Below are 6,000 nucleotides of genomic sequence, written 5' to 3'. Positions count from 1 at the left end.
GTTAACACAAGTTTAGAAGCAGGGTTGGAAATGAACGCCGCCACCCCCCAAATGCGGGTAGATTTTGTCATTGGCGGGTAAGAATGTATATTTCACCAGCCACGTTGGCGGTTGGTCACACAGCATTTGGGAACTATTTTTCTTATCCAAAGCCCACATGTAGAAGTTGGTCGAATTGACAAGAAAGGCTACTAAAGTATGACTTTGTCCTTGTGTTTCTTGGCCAGTTAGGCTACATTGTTTTGTTGACATGCTAGATTGTTTTTCAATAGTTAGTTTTAGTTTGCTGCTGTTGAATTTTTTTTTATCAGACAAGTGATTGACCAAATTCTATATCGTGGCGCTCCGCCCCATTAGAGGGCTCTGCTCCTACAGTGAGGGAAAAAATTATTTGATCCCCTGCTGATTTTGCCCACTGACAAAGAAATGATCAGTCTATAATTTTAATGGTAGGTTTATTTGAACAGTGAGAGACAGAATAACAACAAAAAAATCCAGAAAAACGCATGTCAAAAATGTTAGAAATTGATTTGCATTTTAATGAGGGAAATAAGTATTTGACCCCCTCTCAATCAGAAAGATTTCTGGCTCCCAGGTGTCTTTTATACAGGTAACGAGCTGAGATTAGGAGCACACTCTTAAAGGGAGTGCTCCTAATCTCAGCTTGTTACCTGTATAAAATACACCTGTCCACAGAAGCAATCAATCAATCAGATTCCAAACGCTCCACCATGGCCAAGACCAAAGAGCTCTCCAAGGATGTCAGGGACAAGATTTTAGACCTACACGAGGCTGGAATGGGCTACAAGACCATCGCCAACAGCTTGGTGAGAAGGTGACAACAGTTGGTGCAATTATTTGCAAATGAAAGAAACACAAAAGAGCTGTCAATCTCCCTCGGCTTGGGGCTCCATGCAAGATCTCACCTCGTGGAGTTGCAATGATCATGAGAACGGTGAGGAATCAGCTCAGAACTACACGGGAGGATCTTGTCAATGATCTCAAGGCAGCTGGGACCATAGTCACCAAGAAAACAATTGGTAACACACTACACCGTGAAGGACTGAAATCCTGCAGCGCCCGCAAGGTCCCCCTGCTCAAGAAAGCACATATACAGGCCCGTCTGAAGTTTGCCAATGAACATCTGAATGATTCAGAGGAGAACTGGGTGAAAGTGTTGTGGTCAGATGAGACCAAAATCGAGCTCTTTGGCATCAACGCAACTCGCCGTGTTTGGAGGATGAGGAATGCTGCCTATGACCCCAAGAACACCATCCCCACCGTCAAACATGGAGGTGGAAACATTATGCTTTGGGGGTGTTTTTCTGCTAAGGGGACAGGACAACTTCACCGCATCAAAGGGACGATGGACGTGGCCATGTACCGTCAAATCTTGGGTGAGAACCTCCTTCCCTCAGCCAGGGCATTGAAAATCGGTCGTGGATCGGTATTCCAGCATGACAATGACCCAAAACACACGGCCAAGGCAACAAAGGAGTGGCTCAAGAAGAAGCACATTAAGGTCCTGGAGTGGCCTAGCCAGTCTCCAGACCTTAATCCCATAGAAAATCTGTGGAGGGCGCTAAAGGTTCGAGTTGCCAAACGTCAGCCTCGAAACCTTAATTGGAGAAGATCTGCAAAGAGGAGTGGGACAAAATCCCCCCTGAGATGTGTGCAAACCTGGTGGCCAACTACAAGAAAAGTCTGACCTCTGTGATTGCCAACAAGGGTTTTGCCACCAAGTACTAAGTCATGTTTTGCAGAGGGGTCAAATAATTATTTCCCTCATTAAAATGCAAATACATTTATAACATTTTTGACATGCGTTTTTCTGGATTTTTGTTGTTGTTATTCTGTCTCTCACTGTTCAAATAAACCTACCATTAAAATTATAGACTGATCATGTCTTTGTCAGTGGGCAAACGTACAAAATCAGCAGGGGATCAAATACTTTTTCCCCTCACTGTATTGGTTTACCCCGCAGCCTAGGCAGCGAATAGCCTGAGAAATTAATTATGCACACCCTGCAGCCAATGGGAGTACAGGTGTCCCTATATAAGGGGACGCGCCCCCACAATCAGCCTCCCATTATCTTCAGCGACTTGGACAAGACTGAAGAAGCCACGAGAAGAAGAGGACAAAGCTCGGGCCGAATTTCGCCGTCGATTTCCAAGCTCTTGACGTCATCCTAAAATGAGCACACCAGGAAGTTCTTCCATGGCGGCGTCTGTGGACTCACACCACCTATGTTTTGTGTGTTTGGGACCACAGCACGCCAGGAGTGGCCTCACGGATCCCTTGCAATGTGCCAGCTGCGCCCTCCCTCCTTTGAAAGAGAGGAAGCAGCGGTGGGCTTTTTTTGGGAGGATATCCCTCTAGAACAGTGGGCACAGTTAAACATGGTACTGTGGCGTCCTCCATTCTCTCCCCCGCGTCCAGTCAAACGTGGCAACGCTTCTAGCCGCCCTTCGGGTGATGCCAGGTGGATTTTTAATGGAATATCTACATAGGCAGAATTGCAAAGAAAAAGATATGGCCTTTTAAAATGATAAACTTTGATTAGCAAACACAACGTGCCATTGGAACACAGGACTGATGGTTGCTGATAATGGGCCTCTGTACGCCTATGTAGATATTCCATAAAAAATCAGCCATTTCCAGCTACAATAGCCATTTACAACATTAACAATGTCTACACTGTATTTCTGATCAATTTGATGTTATTTTAATGGTCAAAAAAATTGCTTTTCTTTCAAAAACAAGGGCATTTCTATGTGACCCAAAACTTTTGAACGGTAGTGTATGTGGAAGGCTCATGGGAGTCACCTCTAATGGCGCGTTCGCCGGTTAGAGCATATCTCCCGTTTACCAGAGTGGACGGTAGACAGCAGGGTATTTCCCAGGGAATCCCCAGACTTGAGAGGGCCATGGCTGCGTATCTCGTTCCGGGTTCGAGTTCCTGGCCCTCCTTTAAGAAGGCCACTCTGCCAACACTCAAGGACCGATTCAGAGCACAGCTGGTAGAGAAGTCCTTTGTGTTGGGAGCCCAGGCTGTAGCAGCAGCAAACAATATTGCCCTCCTCGCAGCCTCTTTGTACCGTCTCATCATGGGTAGGTCAGCGCTCACAGGAAAGGAGATCGAAGAGGCGTCGAGAATTTCCGGCGCCATACTTCATCTCACACAGGCGTTGGCTAAATGTGCGGGGAGGTCCATGGCCACTTCGGTGGTCGCGGAGCGACACCTCCGGGTGTCCTTGACGGCCATGAAGGAAACCGACAAAACCGCGCTTTAGAACACCCCCATTTCTGACGGCGGTCTTTTTGGGGTCGCCGTCAAGGAACCGACGGAGCGTTTTGGCAAGTTGGATGAAGAAAAGAAGCAGCTCTCTAGAACCTGCAGTTCCCTGCCCAGACCACCATACAAACCTACCGCCTTCAGCAGACCCGGCTCTATTGCTCGGCGTCGTGCCCGGCGCCAGACGGCAGCCTCCAGCAGCACGGGAGCGGGCCACGTCCCCCCTGCAGCGCCGGAGATACCAGCCGTCCCGCCGAGAAGAGAGGTCGTCAGCGCATCCACCTGGCATCACCCGAAGGGCGGCTAGAAGCGACGCCGCGTTTGACTGGACGCGGGGGAGAGAATGGAGGACGCCACAGTACCATGTTTAACTGTGCCCACTGTTCCCCACCCCCACCCCCACCCCATTGTTAAGGGGATAGCGGAGCCTATGTGTTGTTTGCTCGACTTTGCACACCGACCGTGGCTGAAAGTTCTCCTGTACGCATTTCCACCGCTGTCCTGCATTCTCCCACTACTAGCTTGGGTAAGGTCAGGCGGGCTGTCAATCATATTGATAGCTCCCGATCGCCCAGGGGCTCCATGGTTTGCAGAGATGATTCAGATGCTGGATTTGCCACCTTGGCCCATCCACATCGATGGGACGCGTTGTCTCAGGCAAGAGGCCAACCCCTGATGGTCTGGTTCCTGAGAGGAACAGGTTAAAGCGCTGTGGGTTATCTGATGCAGTGATCAGAACCATACAGGGCTCACGTGCCAGTTCCACATCCAGGACTTATGCCAGTAAATGGAACGTGTTTTCACAGTGGTGTGTCACAGAGAATGTTGACCCCGTGTGCTGTCAGGTCGAGAGCGTCCTCTCATTCCTACAGTTTCTATTTGATAAGCAGCGCTTATCATTAAAGTGTTCGCGGCGGCGATTTCTGCTTGTCATGAGGGTTTTGGCAGAGACACCGTCTTCAGCCACCCACTAGTGAAACGCTTCCTATTGGGAACTTGGCGGCTTAGGCCAATGCCTATAGCCACGCTCCCTCAGCTGGACTTTGCTTTGGTACTCGAAGCGCGTTGTAAGCCTCCATTCGAGCCATTGAACCAAATCCCCCTCAAAATGTTATCTTTGAAGATGGCACAGTTACTCGCTCTGACCATTGCTAAGTGTGTCAGTGATTTGTGCGCTCTTTAGAGGAGAACCGACTGCCTTGCCATTCATGTCGATCTGAGCAGGGCAGTGTTATGTCCTAACCCAGCATTTATGCCTAGGGTTATTAAGAGTTCATACAGATCACAGATTGTAGAGTACAGATCACAGATCGTCTCCCCCTCCACACGCTGAGAGGAGAGAAGAACAGCTCCATCGCCTGTGCCCATTGCACGCCTTGGCACGCTAAGTGGAGCGCACAGTGGCGATTAGGTCATGTGTCACGGTGCTGCGGCTCTCGGTAGACTCTAAACAGCGTCTGTCTCATTGGCTTTGTGATGGCATTGAGACGGCTTATGAGGTTGCAGGGCGTCCATTGCCTCTGGGTATAAGAGCCCACTCCACGCATGGAGTTGCGGCTTCTGCTGCCCTTTTCAGAGAAACAGGGGTAGAGGATATTTGCGTGGTGGTGTCCTGGTCGTCCCTTTTATCCCTTTAGATACATCTTCCAACTCTCTGGCTCAGTCCGTACTCAGCGTTGCTGATGGGAGGACTTGAACTAAAGGAGAAAGATGCTGGGTCAATGGGCACGTTCCCAAGAGGCCCGCTTTTTCTCTATTAGAGTGACATATGAGACATGACTCCTGACTGATGTTCAGTGCAGTAGAGTTAATATATTTCTTAGCTGCCCACCAGTTTAAGACAGTGTTGGGGCGGAATGATGAGGGAAATAGTATTTGTAACCTTGTATTACATTACTATTATACAGCATTATTGCTGTCGGAGGGTTCAGTTCAGTATTTGCCCCTGTTTTATATACTCGTTTTTTACCCATCATACCTCAGATTGAATGTGGTGGATTACTGAATACACAGTATATGATAACACCTTGTGTTATATAACTGTTGTGTCCGTGATTGAGAGCACATCATATATTAACTGTGCATGTGCACACAGTGGCGGCTCCTGAAAAAATTCTCAGGAGGGGCAATTTTTCTGATGATTTAGGTGACCTACACACATTTTTAAAAAGATATGTCCAGCAACAACATTTATTTATTTATTTATTTTTATTTATTTATTGTCATTTAGCAGACGCTCTTATCCAGAGCGACTTACAGGAGCAATTAGGGTTAAGTGCCTTGCTCAAGGGCACATCGACAGATTTTTCACCTAGTCGGCTCGGGGATTAGAACCAGCGACCTTTCGGTTACTGGCACAACGCTCTTAACCACTAAGCTACCTGCCGCCCCGGCATGAAGACAGGGGCAGCATATAAGTCAATACCAGAAGCATTTATTGACTGATCTCAAAAGTGTTGGCTTACAAAAGCAAAATAAGTTATCACAGTAAAAATAATCAAGGGTGTTCTTTCACATTCCTCAACACTGCATAAACAATATGTATGGCTTTGTAAAAATGAACAACCATATTCTGGCCAATTGTATAGATTTGTAAATATGAACAACCATATTCTGGCCAATTGTATAGATTTGTAAAAATGAACATGAACAGATTTTTTATTTTTTTGAATGGCAGTACCTTTCAAACATGTCTGCTTGCAGTA

This window comes from Coregonus lavaretus (assembly GCF_964263955.1).
Source record: "Coregonus lavaretus genome assembly, chromosome: 15".
NCBI classification, from domain to species: Eukaryota; Metazoa; Chordata; class Actinopteri; order Salmoniformes; family Salmonidae; genus Coregonus; species Coregonus lavaretus.
The sequence above is the reverse complement of the archived record's forward strand: the minus strand, read 5'-3'. Positions refer to the sequence as shown.